Source organism: Bombina bombina, chromosome 6 (genome assembly GCF_027579735.1).
Source record: "Bombina bombina isolate aBomBom1 chromosome 6, aBomBom1.pri, whole genome shotgun sequence".
NCBI lineage: Eukaryota > Metazoa > Chordata > Amphibia > Anura > Bombinatoridae > Bombina > Bombina bombina.
The window spans coordinates 922,384,532-922,405,604 of record NC_069504.1 but is presented as its reverse complement, the minus strand read 5'-3'; positions in this window follow the sequence as shown (position 1 = coordinate 922,405,604).

The following is a 21,073-nucleotide window of genomic DNA, read 5'->3' as shown; positions in this document are numbered from 1 at the left end:
TCTCACATTTCTGTTCTTATCACATAAGTATATGGTTTTGTGGCATAGTTTTATACCACGTTTCTTTTATTGGCACCTCCTTAGCAATTATAGGTGGTTTCTTGCTGCATACACCTTAGCTATATATCTTAGCTTAGTGTGCTAATGCAATATGTCTATGTACATGATATAACTATGTTCCAGCAACCTATAGCTAGGCTTGTGCCTTAATGTACTCTATGCTTATTAACCATTACTTTCATTACTATTTTGATATGTATCTTCTTTTCTATTTCCATAGATATTGACACTTACACAATGTGTTTCAAACCTGTAATCTAATTACACCTTTTTATTATCATACATTCCTGATGTGCTTTTATCTGTTGTACTATTGGCTAACATAGGGTTAATTTTTCTGATTTCCTTAGGTGTGCTGAAATGGGCGTTTCTTTTTAGTTAATTACCGTAGTGTTTTAGACAATTAGACTGTTTTCTACACTTTTTAATGATACACAGAGGCATAGCACCTTAGGCTATGATTACGGCGTTTAGCCGAAACATGTAAGCCACTGGTGCTACGCTCATTTCTTCACTCTCTCCTTGGCTGATGTTGAACCGTGTGAGCTGCATCTCACGAGAACATATTTTAAGGAATCTAATAAAGAACTGATTTTATTTATTCATCTGGGACTCATCTCTTTTCATTTCTGATGTTCATACACCAGCGTATGAGTCCCAGCCACCATCTCCTCATTTGCTGCCGTACCGGGTGAAGACGTGGATCCGTTACACACACCCCCCACGTCACGCGGTGACGTTTACAGAGCTGCAGACCGGGTTTTGCTTAGAGGCAGAAGCAAGAGAAGTCGTCAGACACGCTGCCATCAGATATCGCTCGGTCAATTTACAGGACTTTCTTCCTTCAGTGCATAAGGTACACCTCTTTTGGCTCATTTCTACTGTTATCTGGGGGTGTGTATTGTTGACCAAGTCCCGGTGCCAGGTTTGGCTTAACTACTCACACACGGTCTTTAAGGTTTACCATTTCTCCTTGCTCATGTAAATACATATATACACATGTAAATACATATATACACATGTAAATACATATATACACATGTAAATACATATATACACATGTAAATACATGAATACATATGTACACACATATAAACACACACACATATATATATATATATATACATACACATACATTTATATACATCTTTACACATGTATATGTACCTGTATGTATGTCTATGTTAAAACACTTTGCCTGCCTTTTTTTTTTTCTAACACCTGAGACCTCATATCTTTGAGCCCTTTTTTTTTTTAAACAATGTTTATTAGATGGTGTTATTATTAGTGTAACTGCACTTTGTAAACTATTTTTGATGTGTTTTGTGACACTTTTTTGTTTTGTGAAACAGGTAACCAGAGCTCTGAGTATAAGACAATCATTCTAGCGTAAATCGCAATTGTGCTCAAGCGATAGTGTTTACTTTCAACTCATAATACCAGCAGTAAGCCGGACAAGCGAAAACACCCGTGATAAACCCCTTATTGATCGCACGTAACTGTCAGCGCTCCACTCATAATCAGATCCTATAATGGTAAGGGAAGAATAAAGGTTAAAGAACATGAAACCCAAAATTTTTATTTCATGATTCGAAAAGAGAATACAATTTTAAACAGCATTCCAATTTACTTCTGTTATCTAATGTTCTTCATTCTTTAGATATCCTATGATGAAGAAATAGCAATTCAAATCTAGATATGATTTTCAATAAAGGATATAAAGAGAATGAAGAAAATTAAATAATAGAAGTAAATCGGAAAGTTGTTTAAAATTGCATGGAGTTTCTAAATCATGAAAGGAAGAAAAATGGGTTTCATGTCCCTTTAACGGCAATCAGTTATAGAGATCAGCCTAAATATTATTTTAAACTATCTTATATGGAATTAATGACCCAATACTAAGACTACTTAGATAAGACTGAATAGGCTTAAGACTTGCAAATCAATTAATTCAGTTTTTTTTATGTCCTCATAAAATTCACAGACATCTGCTAAACTTTTTATAGCAGCAGTTAATGCTAAAATAATTATTTATTTTCATTGCCTCTACATTCATAATATTCCTCTAATTTGTTCAGAAAGACTGATTCAATTGGTCAAATTAGCAAAATAAAAAAGAAAATTTGAAACAAGCTTAATCAGTGGCTTAGGTTGACTAAAATTGAAATGCATTAGACTAATATGATTCTGTAATGTTGCTATACAATCTAAAAAAAAGATGACAATGAGGATGGCTCCGTTTGAAAGCATTGACTCATTAGAATTTTGCTTATCACTTTGGACTAGGAGGTCTCCCAGCATCTACAAATTAACCTTTCTCTATATTATTCTGTGCAATCAATTCATTCTTCTCTGCATTGTTTAGATATTTATCTACATAGTTTAACATCAGAATTGGTGAAGCTGAAGATACATTTAGTGAATTTTGTTCCTTTCACAAATACCAAGTTCTGGCCAAGTCCTGCCTATAAAAAAGATAGTTCTGCCCTGGAATACTGAGTAATCACCATGAGAATGACCAGTATGGATGTACATTTAAATTTTTTATTGAAAAGCCCACAATATATGAAAAACTAAAAACATGAATTAAAGGGATAGGAAAGTAAAAATTAAACGTCAATGATTCTGTTAGCGCATGTCATTTTAAGACACTTAAATTCACTTCTATTTTCAAATGTGTTTGTTTTCTTGGTATCTCTTGTTGAAAAATAATACACACATATCCTACACTGCTGCTAATTGGTGCCTGCACTCATTTGTCTTTTGTGATTGGCTGACTAGATGGAGTAGATTTATTAAGCAGCGGATTCTGCTCTCTACACCCGAGGTTTCAGGTCTACCTGAAACCTAAATTAAGAAGCAGAGGTCGTAAGAAAGTTGCTCCTTAACTTGTCCGCCACCTTTCAAGAGAAGGAAGAAAATTTGATAACTGAAGTAAATTGGTACGTTGTTTAAAATTTTATGTTTTACCCAAATCATGAAAGAAAATTTTGGGGTTTCCTGTCTCTTTAAAATACATGTGGAGGGCAATCAATATTGAAGAATTCATTATCTTTTGCACCATCTTGTCCAAAGAGTAACACACAATCAAAAATATTACTGTAAAATGTAGTGCTTTTAAAGATCTGAAGTAAACCTCTACTAATAGAATAGATGTGGGGTGATGTCAAACTGTCAACTTTAGTGAAGAGGTAAAGAAACAGCGAACCTAAGATCACTGCTTTTTATATTCTGATATATATATATATTTGAGGCCTCCATCAGCCTTTGGTTATGTTTTAAAGATGATGGGACTGATTTATCAAGGGCCGAATGCCCCCTGACGCCCCTGCTACTGCACAAGCCTTCTGGCTTGCCAGAAACAGCAGTTATGAAGCAGCAGTCTTAAGTGACGCCAGCGTATGCTGTTGACATTCAGCATTGTCTGGTGGACATGATACGCTACAGACATTGATTAATCGGCCCCGATGTGTTTATGATGTGGGAGGGGTTTTATGAACTATCTGAATATTATAAATCTTCATTTCACTTATTCTTGGTATTTTTCTTGATATTCCATCTCTTCTCTCTCTTTTCTCTCTCTTCTCTCTCTCTTTTCTCTCTCTCTATTCTCTCTCTCTTCTCTCTCTTTTCTCTCTCTCTATTCTCTCTCTCTTTTCTCTCTCTTCTCTCTCTTTTCTCTCTCTCTATTCTCTCTCTCTACTCTCTCTTTTCTCTCTCTTCTCTCTCTTCTCTCTCTTTTCTCTCTCTTCTCTCTCTTTTCTCTCTCTCTATTCTCTCTCTCTTCTCTCTCTTTTCTCTCTCTCTATTCTCTCTCTCTTCTCTCTCTTTTCTCTCTCTTCTCTCTCTTTTCTCTCTCTCTATTCTCTCTCTCTTCTCTCTCTTTTCTCTCTCTTCTCTCTCTTTTCTCTCTCTCTATTCTCTCTCTCTTCTCTCTCTTTTCTCTCTCTCTTCTCCCTCTCTTCTCTCTCTCTCTCTTTATGGAGTTCCAGTATTATAGAAGAAATAACTCATAGTAGTGGAAAAGCATCCACTAATTGCTTTAGTAGCAAGTGAGTTAAATTAGCTTGGAATCAATAAGTCAGAATTAGTAAGAATTTACATGTGAAAGGCTTTAATGTCCCTTAAATATGAGTGTACTTCTTATAATCTGCTTATATTTGTACCTGTGCTGAAGAATGTTGGTGCTAATAGCTGGATTACTATGGTATCTTTTAGACATGTACGCGATTGAAAACTTTGTTTAGTTGTTTTTTTTTTCGGTTCGATATAGTCGGATCGATACGTTATTTCGTCAAAATTATTTATATCCGTTAAATCGTTATTTCTTCTGTTAAGTGTGATCAGTCCACGGGTCATCATTACTTCTGGGATATTACTCCTCCCCAACAGGAAGTGCAAGAGGATTCACCCAGCAGAGCTGCATATAGCTCCTCCCCTCTACATCACTCCCAGTCATTCTCTTGCACCCAACGACTAGATAGGATGTGTGAGAGGACTATGGTGATTATACTTAGTTTTATATCTTCAATCAAAAGTTTGTTATTTTAAAATAGCACCGGAGTGTGTTATTATCTCTCTGGCAGAGTTTGAAGAAGAATCTACCAGAGTTTTTGTTATGATTTTAGCCGGAGTAGTTAAGATCATATTGCTGTTTCTCGGCCATCTGAGGAGAGGTAAACTTCAGATCAGGGGACAGCGGGCAGATGAATCTGCATAGAGGTATGTAGCAGTTTTTATTTTCTGACAATGGAATTGATGAGAAAATCCTGCCATACCGATATAATGTCATGTATGTATACTTTACACTTCAGTATTCTGGGGAATGGTACTTCACTAGAATTACACTGTAAGAAATACATAAAGCTGTTTAATAACTAGAGATTATGTTTAACGTTTTTGCTGGAATGTAAAATCATTTTCATTTACTGAGGTACTGAGTGAATAAATGTTTGGGCACTATTTTTCCACTTGGCAGTTGCTTAATCTGTTTTCTGACAGTTTCTGTTCTCCCTCACTGCTGTGTGTGAGGGGGAGGGGACGTTTTTTGGCGCTTTTACTACGCATCAAATATTTCAGTCAGCAACTCATTGTATTCCCTGCATGATCCGGTTCATCTCTACAGAGCTCAGGGGTCTTCAAAACTTATTTTGAGGGAGGTAATTTCTCTCAGCAGAGCTGTGAGAATTATAGTTTGACTAAGATAAAAAACGTTTATTCTGTAATTTGTTTCCTGCTTTCAGAATTTGTTATCTTTGCTAATGGGATTAAACCTTTGCTAAAGTTGTGTTATTTACAAGGATTGAGGCTATAACTGTTTCAATTTATTAATTTTCAACTGTCATAGATCTTCTGTGCTTCTTAAAGGCACAGTACGTTTTAATATTATTCTAATTGAATTGTATTTCCAAGTTACAAGTTTATTTGCTAGTGTGTTAAACATGTCTGATTCAGAGGATGATACCTGTGTCATTTGTTGCAATGCCAAAGTGGAGCCCAATAGAAATTTATGTACTAACTGTATTGATGCTACTTTAAATAAAAGTCAATCTGTACAAATTGAACAAATTTCACCAAACAACGAGGGGAGAGTTATGCCGACTAACTCGCCTCACGTGTCAGTACCTACATCTCCCGCTCAGAGGGAGGTGCGTGATATTGTAGCGCCGAGTACATCTGGGCGGCCATTACAAATCACATTACAGGATATGGCTACTGTTATGACTGAGGTTTTGGCTAAATTACCAGAACTAAGAGGTAAGCATGATCACTCTGGGGTGAGAACAGAGTGCGCTGATAATATTAGGGCCATGTCAGACACTGCGTCACAGGTGGCAGAACATGAGGACGGAGAACTTCATTCTGTGGGTGACGGTTCTGATCCAAACAGACTGGATTCAGATATTTCAAATTTTAAATTTAAACTGGAAAACCTCCGTGTATTACTAGGGGAGGTGTTAGCGGCTCTGAATGATTGTAACACAGTTGCAATACCAGAGAAAATGTGTAGGTTGGATAAATATTTTGCGGTACCGACGAGTACTGAGGTTTTTCCTATACCTAAGAGACTTACTGAAATTGTTACTAAGGAGTGGGATAGACCCGGTGTGCCGTTCTCACCCCCTCCGATATTTAGAAAAATGTTTCCAATAGACGCCACCACAAGGGACTTATGGCAAACGGTCCCTAAGGTGGAGGGAGCAGTTTCTACCTTAGCTAAGCGTACCACTATCCCGGTGGAGGATAGCTGTGCTTTTTCAGATCCAATGGATAAAAAATTAGAGGGTTACCTTAAGAAAATGTTTGTTCAACAAGGTTTTATATTGCAACCCCTTGCATGCATTGCGCCGATCACGGCTGCAGCGGCATTCTGGATTGAGTCTCTGGAAGAGAACATTGGTTCAGCTACTCTGGACGACATTACGGACAGGCTTAGAGTCCTTAAACTAGCTAATTCATTCATTTCGGAGGCCGTAGTACATCTTACTAAACTTACGGCGAAGAATTCAGGATTCGCCATTCAGGCACGCAGGGCGCTGTGGCTAAAATCCTGGTCAGCTGATGTTACTTCTAAGTCTAAATTGCTTAATATACCTTTCAAAGGGCAGACCTTATTCAGGCCCGGGTTGAAAGAGATTATCGCTGACATTACAGGAGGTAAAGGCCATGCCCTGCCTCAGGACAAAGCCAAAGCCAAGACTAGACAGTCTAATTTTCGTTCCTTTCGTAATTTCAAAGCAGGAGCAGCATCAACTTCCTCTGCACCAAAACAGGAAGGAGCTGTTGCTCGCTACAGACAAGGCTGGAAACCTAACCAGTCCTGGAACAAGGGCAAGCAGACTAGGAAACCTGCTGCTGCCCCTAAAACAGCATGAATTGAGGGCCCCCGATCCGGGATCGGATCTAGTGGGGGGCAGACTTTCTCTCTTCGCCCAGGCTTGGGCAAGAGATGTTCAGGATCCCTGGGCGCTAGAGATAATATCTCAGGGATACCTTCTGGACTTCAAATACTCTCCTCCAAGAGAGAGATTTCATCTGTCAAGATTGTCAACAATCCAGACAAAGAAAGAGGCGTTTCTACGCTGCGTACAAGAGCTCTTGTTAATGGGAGTAATCCATCCAGTTCCACGATCGGAACAGGGACAGGGGTTTTACTCAAATCTGTTTGTGGTTCCCAAAAAAGAGGGAACTTTCAGACCAATCCTGGACTTAAAGATCCTAAACAAATTCCTAAGAGTTCCATCGTTCAAGATGGAGACTATTCGGACAATTTTACCTATGATCCAAGAGGGTCAGTACATGACCACTGTAGATTTAAAAGATGCTTACCTTCACATACCGATTCACAAAGATCATTATCGGTACCTAAGGTTTGCCTTCCTAGACAGGCATTACCAGTTTGTGGCTCTTCCATTCGGATTGGCTACAGCTCCAAGAATCTTCACAAAGGTTCTGGGTGCTCTTCTGGCGGTACTAAGACCGCGGGGAATCTCGGTAGCTCCATACCTAGACGACATTCTGATACAAGCTTCAAGCTTTCAAACTGCCAAGTCTCATACAGAGTTAGTGCTGGCATTTCTAAGGTCACATGGATGGAAGGTGAACGAAAAGAAAAGTTCACTCGTTCCACTCACAAGAGTTCCCTTCCTGGGGACTCTTATAGATTCTGTAGAAATGAAGATTTACCTGACAGAGGACAGGCTAACAAGACTTCAAAGTGCTTGCCGCACCCTTCATTCCATTCAACACCCGTCAGTGGCTCAATGCATGGAGGTAATCGGCTTAATGGTAGCGGCAATGGACATAGTACCCTTTGCACGCTTACACCTCAGACCACTGCAACTGTGTATGCTAAGTCAGTGGAATGGGGATTACTCAGACTTATCCCCTTCTCTGAATCTGGATCAAGAGACCAGAAATTCTCTTCTATGGTGGCTTTCTCGGCCACATCTGTCCAGGGGGATGCCATTCAGCAGACCAGACTGGACAATTGTAACAACAGACGCCAGCCTTCTAGGTTGGGGTGCCGTCTGGAATTCTCTGAAGGCTCAGGGACAATGGAGTCAGGAGGAGAGTCTCCTGCCAATAAACATTCTGGAATTGAGAGCAGTTCTCAATGCCCTCCTGGCTTGGCCCCAGTTGACAACTCGGGGGTTCATCAGGTTTCAGTCGGACAACATCACGACTGTAGCTTACATCAACCATCAGGGAGGGACAAGAAGCTCCCTAGCTATGATGGAAGTATCAAAGATAATTCGCTGGGCAGAGTCTCACTCTTGCCACCTGTCAGCAATCCACATCCCGGGAGTGGAGAACTGGGAGGCGGATTTCTTAAGTCGTCAGACTTTTCATCCGGGGGAGTGGGAACTTCATCCGGAGGTCTTTGCCCAAATACTTCGACGTTGGGGCAAACCAGAGATAGATCTCATGGCGTCTCGACAGAACGCCAAGCTTCCTCGTTACGGGTCCAGATCCAGGGATCCAGGAGCAGTCCTGATAGATGCTCTGACAGCACCTTGGGACTTCAGGATGGCTTACGTGTTTCCACCCTTCCCGTTGCTTCCTCGATTGATTGCCAGAATCAAACAAGAGAGAGCATCAGTGATTCTAATAGCACCTGCGTGGCCACGCAGGACTTGGTATGCAGACCTGGTGGACATGTCATCCTGTCCACCTTGGTCTCTACCTCTGAAACAGGACCTTCTGATACAGGGTCCCTTCAAACATCAAAATCTAACTTCTCTGAAGCTGACTGCTTGGAAATTGAACGCTTGATTTTATCAAGACGTGGGTTTTCTGAGTCAGTTATTGATACCTTAATACAGGCTAGGAAACCTGTTACCAGAAAGATTTACCATAAGATATGGCGTAAATACCTATATTGGTGTGAATCCAAAGGTTACTCTTGGAGTAAGGTTAGGATTCCTAGGATATTGTCTTTTCTACAAGAAGGTTTAGAAAAGGGTTTATCTGCTAGTTCATTAAAGGGACAGATCTCAGCTCGTTCCATTCTGTTACACAAACGTCTGTCAGAAGTTCCTGACGTCCAGGCTTTTTGTCAGGCTTTGGCCAGGATTAAGCCTGTGTTTAAAACTGTTGCTCCACCATGGAGTTTAAACCTTGTTCTTAATGTTTTACAGGGCGTTCCGTTTGAACCCCTTCATTCCATTGATATAAAGTTGTTATCTTGGAAAGTTCTATTTTTAATGGCTATTTCCTCGGCTCGAAGAGTCTCTGAATTATCAGCCTTACATTGTGATTCTCCTTATTTGATTTTTCATTCGGATAAGGTAGTCCTGCGTACTAAACCTGGGTTCTTACCTAAGGTAGTTACTAACAGGAATATCAATCAAGAGATTGTTGTTCCTTCTTTCTGCCCAAATCCTTCTTCAAAGAAGGAACGTCTACTGCACAACCTGGATGTAGTCCGTGCTCTAAAATTTTACTTACAGGCAACTAAGGAATTTCAACAAACGTCTTCTCTGTTTGTCATTTACTCTGGGCAGAGGAGAGGTCAAAAAGCTTCCGCTACCTCTCTTTCTTTTTGGCTTCGTAGCATAATTTGTTTAGCTTATGAGACTGCTGGACAGCAGCCTCCTGAAAGAATTACAGCTCATTCTACTAGAGCTGTGGCTTCCACTTGGGCCTTCAAGAATGAGGCCTCTGTTGAACAGATTTGCAAGGCTGCAACTTGGTCTTCGCTTCATACTTTTTCCAAATTTTACAAATTTGACACTTTTGCTTCATCGGAGGCTATTTTTGGGAGAAAGGTTCTTCAGGCAGTGGTTCCTTCTGTATAAAGAGCCTGCCTATCCCTCCCGTCATCCGTGTACTTTTGCTTTGGTATTGGTATCCCAGAAGTAATGATGACCCGTGGACTGATCACACTTAACAGAAGAAAACATAATTTATGCTTACCTGATAAATTCCTTTCTTCTGTAGTGTGATCAGTCCACGGCCCGCCCTGTTTTTAAGGCAGGTAAATATTTTTTAATTTATACTCCAGTCACCACTTCACCCTTGGCTTTTCCTTTCTCGTTGGTCCTTGGTCGAATGACTGGGAGTGACGTAGAGGGGAGGAGCTATATGCAGCTCTGCTGGGTGAATCCTCTTGCACTTCCTGTTGGGGAGGAGTAATATCCCAGAAGTAATGATGACCCGTGGACTGATCACACTACAGAAGAAAGGAATTTATCAGGTAAGCATAAATTATGTTTTCGAAACTTATTCATTTCTATAATTTCGGATTAATTCGTTTTCTAATCGATTCAATAATCAATATTATTAATACATTTATTACACTGTTAAAATTACTGTACTATTAATAAATAAATTTAATATTTAATTTAAACACTTATACTTATTATTATTCATATTCAGGCTGTGCAGCCAATTAGGCAGCATGACAATTATGCTTGCATCACTCCTGCACGCTATAGCCACACCCATGTAACTAATATCTTAGTTTTGTTTTGTGAGTAGAAAAGCAGGTTGTATATTTACTAGTCAGCAATGTCTGCTTATGAAATGTGGTAGGGAGGGTTCATGGAGGTGATACGAACAGTAGAGTTAGGGACAGTGGAGTTACTAGGGAGAGTAGAGGTAGGGAGAGTGGACGTAGGGATAGTGACTGTGGAGTTAGAGAGAGTGTAAGCAATAGCGATAGTGATCGTAGAGGTAGGGATAGGCACCATGTAGGTAGGGATAGGGACCTTGGAGGTACTAGGGGGAGGGTAGGTAGGGACAGGGAGAGGCATGATGTAAAAAAGCACACCAGTGTCAAATAGTCCATAAGAGGAGGAGGCCACCTACATCCTCTGAGGAGAGTGCTGAGGAGGAGGAACAGCAGCCAGCAGGAACACCCCGGCATAGAGGGCCAATCTTCACGCACAAAGAAAATCTGGCACTTGTGGCTTCTGTGATCAAAGTCAAACACATTGTATTTTCTACTGATGTCTCTTCATATGCAAAGACAGCATCATTGAACACAGTGTGTGATGCTGTGTATGCAGTTGGAACAGTGGGCAGGACAGCCACGTGTGTCAGGCACCGGTAAGTTTAAAAAACTATTTTCTTTTATAGTAAAAAAGTAACTAGTGTGTTAAAGCCTGTGTGTACACAGGCTAAAATGCATAAGGAAATAAAGTGCACTTTTGCACTTTTATCTCAAGCAGACACTCATCCTTAAAGGGACACTCAACACAATGTTTTATAATTCTTGTAAAATATAGATAATCCCTTTATTACAATACCCATTCCCTAGTTTATCACAGAAAACATGGTTATATTATATTAATACACTTTTTTAACTCTGTCTGATTACCTAGTTTTTAGGCATCTTGTGTTCTTTTGACTGCCCCTGATCACATGACTATCTATTGACTTGCATTTAAGACAATTAGTGCTGTGTTGTTAGAATCCATAGGCCTCAGCACAATATTATCTATATGTCTCCCATGAATTTGCTTCCCCTGATGTGGGGTACGCACTATGCATAAATAAATAGTGCAATCTCGCTACTTTTATATAGATCGCGGCAGAGAGAGGCCCAGGCTAGCAGAGTCATACAGCGTCCCTAAAGGGATATATTACTAAACCCAAATCTTTTATTTAATGATTCAGATAGACCATGCAATTTTAAGCTACTTTGAAACTTATTCCTATTATCAATTTTTATTCATTCTTATGGCATCTTTATTTGAAAAAGCAGGAATGTAAGGCAAGCTTAAAGGGGCATGAAACCCAATTTTTTTATTTCATGATTTAGAAAGAGCATGTGATTTTAAAAACTTTCTAATGTACTTCTATTATCTAATTAGCTTCATTCTTTTGATATTCTTTGCTGAAAAGCATATCTAGATATGCTCAGTAGCTGCTGATTGGTAGATGCACATAGATGCCTCGTGTGATTGGCTCACACATGTGCATTGCTATTTCTTCAACAAAGGATAAATAAAGAATGAAGCAAATGCGATAATAGAAGTCAATTGGAATGTTATTTAAAATTGTATTCTCTACCTGAATCATGAAAGAAAATGTTTTGGTTTAGTGTCCCTTTAAGAGCTGTCCCATTTTTGGTTCAGCACCTGGGTAGTGTTTGCTGATTCTTGGTTAAATGTAGCAAACCAATCATCAAGCTCTACCCAGTTGCTGACCCAAAAATGTGCCAGCTCCAAACCTGACATTCCTGCTTTTTCAAATAAAGATATCATGAAAACAAAGAAAAATTGCTAATAGTAGTAAATTCGAAACCTGTTTAAATTTGCAGCTCTATCGTGAAAGAAAAATTTTGGGTTTAGTATCCCTTTAAGGGCTTAACGAGCAGGGCCGCCCTCATGCTTGTCTGGCGCAGTCTCCTCTACTCTCTACTGCGCATTCAGCATTGGTTGTTACGTTTTTAAGGCCAGGTATGTTTTTCTCATGTTACAGTCTCACGCTCTAGTATGCGCATGACTGCATCAGCCAAACATACCTGGCCTTTTATAATATAAATATAGGATTATTAAAAGACCACTCATGCAGTATAATAATTACATAATTATTAAGTGCATAATAAAAATACAATGCAATTATAACACTTACTTTAAATTGATCTTTTTTTTTTTATACCAATTTTTTTTTTATTGACCCCTGTATTATGTGACAGATATCATCCAATCACAGACTAGTATATGTATGTATACCCTGTGAGCTTCTGCACCTGCTCAGTATGATATTAGTTCCCCTTAAAGTTTGTATATAAAAAGACTGTGCAAAGTTAGATAAATTAAGTTAATTTTTAAAATTAATTGTCTTAAAGGGACATGAACCAAAAATTTTCTTCCATGCATCATATAGAGAATACAATTTTAATTAAACAACTTTCAAAATTACTTATTTTATTTAATTTTCTTCCTTATCTTGTTATCCTTTGCTGAAAGGTTTATCTAGGTAAGCTCAGGAGCAGCAGAGAACCTAGGTTCTAGCTGTTGATTGGTGGCTGCATATATATATATATATATAGATATATATCCATTGTGATTGGCTTACCCATGTGTTCAGTTAGAAACCATTAGTGCATTGCTGCTCCTTCAATAAATGATACCAAGAGAATGAAACAAATTACAAAATAGAAGTAAATTTGAAATTTGTTGAAAATTGTATCCTATCTGAATCATGAAAGAAAATTTTTGGTTTTCATGTCCCTTTAAATTTAAAAGTACCTGATCTATCTGATTCTGAATCATAAAACTTTATTTTGACTTGAGTGTCAATTTCAATGTATAAAATATAAGCAAACACTGTTCTAATTTGTTGTTATTATTATTATAATTATTATTATTATCAGTTATTTGTAGAGCGCCAACAGATTCCGCAGCTCTATAAACAAAGGCGGAGTACAACAAAACAATTATATGGATCAAATGGGTAGAGGGCCCTGCCAAGAGTTGCACTGTTGTAGTCAGCTGTTAAGAAGGTGATCTACAAACAGCTGGACTCTTAGGCTTACATGCTAAGGGGGTTCAGGGGATAGCAATGGAGGAGAGGAACTGGTATAAAGAAAGGTTAGCGTAGGTTGTATGCATCCCTGAACAGTAGAGTCTTTAGGGAGCGCTTGAAGCTTTCAAAACTAGGGGAGAGTCTTGTGGAGCGAGGCAGAGAGTTCCACAAGATGGGAGCCAGTCTGGAGAAGTCCTGTAAATGGGAGTGTGATGAGGTGACAAGAGAGGTGGAGACTAGGAGGTCGTGAGCAGAGCGAAGGGGACGGGAGGGAGAGTATCTGGAGACAAGGTCTGAGATATTTATTTGTCACATACATAAATCTTACATGCATATAACAAACTATTATAACCTGTGTGTGTGTGTGTGTGTATATATATATATACACACAAATGTTATGATAGGACTATAAATTTATAAAGTTGCTTAAAATTTCATGCTCTTTCGAAATAGTGAAATTAAAATAATTTTTTTATTATCCCTTGGAGCCCGATTTACATCTACTAAGTTGCAGCAGCCTGATGATGATTCTGCTGTCCATCCACTTGCTGAGACCATTCCCAGTCAATGAATGGCACACTATGCACCTTTTCATTAAATCACATATCTATTTTTTTTTTTTAATTGCTTTATTACTAAAACTGGTTATTATGCAAAAAAAGTATAGACTAATTAACTTTAGAATAAAAACCCTTTGGAGGTGAAATCAGTAGGTAAGGAAATAGATGGAATTAAGATTTGCAAATGCACATGATCAAAAAACACTTCATGTATTATAGTATGCATGGGCAGCCTGTGCAACATCTATTCTAAAGTCGTCCCAAATTTTGCATTTTCACATGAACCTTATGACAGTGGAGGGCACTCTATTGGGCCTGTAGCAACATTAAGAGATAACCAACTTGAAGTCTGGAGTGTGCTAAGTTGTGTTGTTACACTTTTGCATGTTTGGAGGCTGGTGTTTTTGCTTACTTTTATAGGGTCCTGCAGCGGTGATACCGGCCACTTCCTGTTCCAGACTTCAAGGGGTGAACGTTTCTCTGTGAACTGGGAAGCATGTAGAAGATGGACAGAACCAAGAGGAAATCAATGCCACTGAAGAGATATCAAGAAATGGTGGAGCTGACAGCCAGGGAGAAAGGACCTGCTGGAGACAGAGGAGATCAGCACTTGGATGAGGCAGTACCCCTCACACCCCAAACCCTCCCTAGTAGATCCTTTAATATGGGTAGGAGGATGGTGAGGGGAGAAGTGGGCGCAGCAGGCCAGGAAAGGCAGGGTAGTAGTAGTGTTAGCGCAGGAAGGCCTAGTTTGGTCCGTCCACAGGCAGAGGTTCTCCTTATGGCTCATACTAGCGCAGACCTGCAGCTATTCCCTCCCACTTCCTCAGCTAAGGACCCGATTCTAGTGGCCCCCAGTTGGGGCATGGAGGGGGGGTCGCGTTGCAGCCGTTTCCCGCCTTACCCCCGGCAGCCATCGTGGCTGTCTTGGTCCTTGCCCAGTCCTTGGCCATGGTGATGGACCCGGAGGGGATGGTGCAGCAACGGGATGGCTCCAGGACCGGGGGCGGGGCATCGCAGCTTGCTGCTGCCTTCTTCCCCACCAGGCCCGTCGTCGGAGGTAGGCCATGGCGTGTCTTGCGCAACTTCCCCCTCTGACTCATCGAGCAGGGAGGAGCGCGGCCACCATGTTGGGGGGAGGGGCTTTTGAGGCACAGATGGCCCATGCAACTGGAGCACTCCAGGTAATTTGGGGGTCGCGGATGGGGCTCCAAAGGGCAGGGGTGGTGCTGGTAGGGCACAGCTGCAGCTGGATATCGGCACTTGGCATCAAGGACGAGATACCTGGGTGGATGAGCTGGCCAGTCCGGTGGTTCAGATAAGTGTGGCTGGGGGACATGAAAGGTGTGTGAGAGTGAGAGAGAGTCATGAGGCCACAGGTGTATTACAAAGCGGATGGTCGCAGATGAGGTTATCTGAGATAAGTGGGGCATCCCACACGGCGACTGATGACATTGGGAGTATGGGCCCAGGGGCAACTGGGGATTATGTACAGCAAGAGCTGGTGAATGTGGGGAGAACACACAGCAGTGTGACTGGCGCACAGAAGAGCCCAGTGGGGCACGGAGTGCAAGGAGGACATGTGTGTGCAGGGTCTCAATTGCCAACTGAGTCGAGTGTGAATACATGGACTATGGGAGTGAGTGAGGAAATTGTTAGGAGAACAGTAGAAGCTGCCCTGCAATTGGGTAATAGGCCACAGCCCTCTTCTGGGTTATATGTGCATGCTTGGGAGGGGCAATAGGAAATTATTAGGATAGCGGTATCAGCAGCTCTAGGAAAGAATGAACAACTTGGGCAGGGTACATTGAATGTGAGTGGCCCCTCTGGGGCCTCATTCTTGACACAGAGTACTCCCCAAAATGTTTTTTCTCCACAGATATGTGAAAGAGTTGCACCAGGCATGAAAGCGGGCCATCTAATGTGTTGCTGGTTGCTGGGCCCAGCAGGGAGCAGCCGGCGGACACTGACAGCACCGCAGACAGAGAATGAGGCAGCCCAGGACAGGGCGGCTGCAAACAGTGAGCACTGTGCACCAAACATCACACACGCTGACACAGGGTCATCTACTAGTGATTCAGGTTCAGAGAGCAGAGAGGATCTGGGTCTAGTGGGTAAGGGGCAGCAACAGATGTTTAGGTGGATTAAGAAGATGGCTGCAGGGCATTCCAAATCCAAAGTAGGGGTTACAGGGTTGGTGGATGTCCCTGCAGGGGCTGCGGCCATAGGGAGTGTAGGGCAACCACATGGGCAGGTGGTGAGAAAGGTAGCAGCCCAAGGAGATACATATCCTTGCCTGGTGCATTCATTGTATGGTCACCTTAAGGTGAAAATAGTGAAAAAGATTCATGAAGGGCGCTACGTGAATATATTTGAGCTGTCTTTAGAAGCGTATAGGGCAAAGGAAAGGGCGGCTGACGGCACTGGCCCTAAAACATTTCACAGGACTGAGACATATGAAGAGTGGCAGAAGTGCTTTAGGGTTCTGGCGGCGTGCTACATGGACAAATGGCCACTGCAGGGGCACAATCTGTTCAAATACTAGAATACCATAAAGGATATCCATTATAGATTCAACGAAGGGGCATGGCGTGATTACGACATGGCCTTCCGCAGAAAGATGGTGGGTAACCCGTTATTGCATTTTGGAACACAGGACATGCACCTGTGGTCTAAATTGGGGACAGAAGGGGCATCCCCCCCGCCCGCAATGGTGCCCCCGGGAGCGGTGCGCTCCGGACTTTGCCAGAAGAGGTGGGGCAGGGAGTGCTGGAAATTCCAGGATCGGCAGTGTGACAGGGGAAGTAGCTGTTCCTTTTGTCACATCTGCAAACACTGTAGCGGTCCACACTCTGGGATTGAATAAAGCAAGAAGAAGAAGCAAGGGGCCGAGAGGCTGATCTCCAGATGTGGAGCTGGTGTCAAGAGCACTAACCCAGCTTAGGCTGGTTGGTATATTACCCTGATCAGGGAGCAGCAAAGTTGCTTGGGTCAGGGTTGGAAGAGGGTTTTAGGATTCCAGTGCTAGGCCTGGTGGGGGGGTCGGCGGTTCACCGAAATTTAAAAACCGCTTACGAATTCCTGCAGGTAGTTAGGGACAAATTGGCAAAGGGATTGGCATTGGGCAGGGTTGCAGGCCTATTTGAGCCATATTTGTCATATCCCAAAGGGTCGTCAGTTAATGACGCAATTGATCCGAACTTAGCTCTGTGCACTACCAGTCTTTTGATGAAGCATTGGCAATAGTGAGAGCTAACGGTCTGGGGGCGTTGTTGGCAAAGCTGGATATTGAATCTGCCTTCAGGCTCCTGCCCCTTCATCCATCTTCCTTTCAGCTGATGGGAATTAAGTTTGAGGGGGCATACTATGTGGATAGATGTCTACCCATGGGGTGCTCATTATCCTATTCTCTGTTTGAGTGTTTCAGCTTGTTGCTTCACTGGATGGTGCAGAAGGCACCTGGGGGTGGAGATTTGGCCCATTATCTGGATGACTTCTTGTTAGTGGGGAAAGCGGGTTCTACGGAGTGTGAAAGGTTAATGAAGGTAATGCAGGACATGATGGCCAAATTCGGGAGGGCTATTCCGATGGTTAGGGTGTTTAACTGACATTTGGAGATTCATCTGAAGGGGTCCAGGGGTCAGCTTAAGTGGATTGGGGTCACCACAGAGATGAGGGAAGACTTAGGAGTGTGGAAAGAATTTTGGTCCACTTTAATGGAGTATGTATCTGGAGGGCACCGCCTATTTCAAACCAGACGTTGCATCTATTCACAGATGCGGCGGGGGGGGGGGGTTTGGTTATGGGGCATACCTAAATGAGGAATGGAGCGCATCTACACGGCCTAAGGAATGGGTAGGTGCAGGCTTACTAAGAACCTGACATTGCTAGAGCTTTTCCCAATAATAGTTGACATTGAAATTTGGGGGCATCGGCTAGCAAAGTTGTGTTCTGGACAGACAATATGAGTGTGGTTTACGCCATAATCAGATTATCTGCTTCCTCACCGGGGGTACTGACATACTTAAGACAGTTAGTGTTACGCTGCCTGCAGCTTAACATTTGCTTCACCGCCAGACACGTCCCGGGGGTGCATAACGTGATTTGGGATGCACTCTATCGATTCAATTGGGAGCATTTTAGCAAAGCAGTGCCCAGGGCAGCAGCAAATGGATTAACGTGCCCTCCTTTTCTTTGGCAGCTGATACAGGAAGGGAAACGATCCTTCCTCTAGTTCGGGTATCATTGGCATCGAAGACCTGGACGTCATTGGAAAGGTTTTTTGCTACCAGAGAGGGTTCCAGGTGCAGCAGGCATCACAGGTAAAGGTTCTTTACTGGTTAACAGCTTTGAGACAGGAAGGGATCATCAGATTGGGAGTGGGTAGTAGGTTGGCTGCAGTAGCTTTCTTCAACAGAGCGTTAGGGAATACTGATCACTCTAAATCGTTTCTGGTCAAGCAGGTCTTGAAGGGTTGGGGTAGGCTGGACCCTCGCCCAAAAGATCGGGAGCCAATCACACCGCTTCGCCTGCGGCAGCCGGTGTTGTAGCTAAGGACAGTTTGTTCCTCTGAGTACGAAGTTTTGCTTTTCCATACAGCATTCACCTTAGCTTTTGCAGGGGCATTGCGGTTGGGGGAATTAGTGGCGTCATCCAGAGCCAAGGGCTCAGGGTGGATACAATTGAGTCACATAAGAACCTCGGAGGAGGGACTATTTCTGCTAGTACCTCGGTCAAAGACTGACCAAGAAGGTAGAGGGACTTGGTTGTCCCTGGTCAGACACGAATTCCAGGAGTGTTGTCCAGTGCAATGTGTTGAGGAATTTATTAAGGTGAGGCCTGAGGGTTGTCAACAATTCCTAGTACACAAGGATGGTAGCTCATTGTCCGTTTTCCAGTTTCGCAGGGTCCTTGCAAGAGCAGCAGAGAGGCTGGGGTTAGACCCATCTAGAATAGCACTGCATTAATTCCGCATAGGAGCAGCTACTAGTGCGGCAGCGTGGGGGGCTTCCACAAGATCAAACGCATAGGGTGTTGGAAGTCTGAGAGTTACAAAATATACATCAGGCCAACGCACAATGCGTAAAAAAAAGGGGATCTGCAAACTTGTAACTGTGGGGTTAAAGTTTAAGCAATAAGCAGGGAAGGGACAGTTGGGGACTGTCATCTGATGGCAGGCAAATAAATATATACATATGAAGGGTTATTCAGGGATTCCTGACAGATATGAGATACCAAGAGAACAAATAGAAATGTATAATAGGCGTAAATTAGAAAGTTGCTTAAAATTACATGCTCTATTCGAATCATGAAAGAAAAAAATTGGGTTTAGTATCCCTTTAAGTTTTAACAGAGGGGGAAATGTTATCTTTTTGGGTTTAAAGGGACTGTTTATTCAAAATGAAATTTTCATGATTCAGATAGGGCATGCAATTGTAAACAACTTTCCAATTTACTTTTATCATCAAATTTGCTTTGTTCCCTTGGTGGTATTTTTGAAAAGCTAAACCTAGGTAGCCTCAAACTGATTTCTAAACCGTTGAAACCTGCCTCCTAGATCAGAGCATTTTGAAAAACTTTCACAGTTAGACAGTACTGGTTCATGTGTGTCATATAGGTAACATTGTGCTCACTCTTGTGGTGTTATTTAGGAGTCTGCACTGGTTGGCTAAACTGCATGTTTGTCAAAAGCATTGAGATAAGGGGGCAGTCTGCAGAGGCTTAGATACAAGGTAATCACAGAGGTAAACAGTATATTAATATAAACGTGTCGGTTATGCAATACTGGGGAATGGGTAATAAAGGGATTATCTATCTTTTTAAACAATAAAAATTCTGGAGTAGACTTTCCCTTTAACTGAAATGCACAAGTATTTGCTGGGATATGCAGTTTCAGAGCAGTTACAGTTGGTCTTGTCTGTCTGCAAAGCAGACAGTTGGAGCTGTAATGTACCAGTTTTATGTAGTAGCTAGAAGCTGATTTGGCGTTAAACTTAGACTGAATTAGTGACACAATACAAGTTTGTATTGGCTGCTCGAAGTATTCTATCGCAATCTTTCTCACAAATGTCAACTATGAGTCTCTGCAAAAGATACAGGGCATGATTATGTATATTTATGCGTGTATATGTGTATATACATATATATTTACAGGGTACACATAGTTCCCATAGACTGCAATTTAAAGGCACTTTTCAGTGCCGTTTTTGCTCTAACACCCCACAGTTGACAACTTTAGCCCCTAAAAACTGCTTAGTTCCTCATATCTTTGATCCTTATAAAAATAGACCTTATAAGTTTTGTGTGCAATATTATTAGTTTTAACTAGTGTTATTATGAGTGTAACCATACTTTGTAATCTATTTTTGGTGTGTTTTGTGCAGCTTTTTAGTTTTGTCAAAAAGGTTAACTAGAGCTCGGAAGTCGTGGTAATCTTTCTAGTGTAAATCACGATTGCACTCAAGTGATCATGTTTACTTTCAACTCTTAATATGAGCAGTAAGCCCTATGAGTGCAAACCCCTGCGATAAACCCCTTATCGCTTGTGTGCAAATGTTTGTGCTCAGCTCGTAATCTAGCCTAATATCTTTATTTACTGGATTTTAACATTTTTTAAACTGTAATTTGTTACCCCGCTGCCTTGCTACTTTGTATTTTCCTAAGTGACACAAGTAAGATTGCTCCTTTGCAAATGGGTTTTTATAGGGGGGCACGCCGCAATGCACGCTTAGCCCAAACATTGTCACAAGAATACCTTTCAAAGTGCTTGCACCTACATTACTGAACTAACTGTCATGCATGCTTGTTCTAGATTACAACTTCAGTAATGTTGGCACAGGCACTTTGAAAAGCACTATAGTGAACTAGTTTGAACTGAAGGTGCTTCCCCTAAAAAACCTGTTCACATGTCCTGTAAGAATAAAAATAAATATTGTTTAAAACGATACTTGTAAAAGATGCAAAACCAGCATATA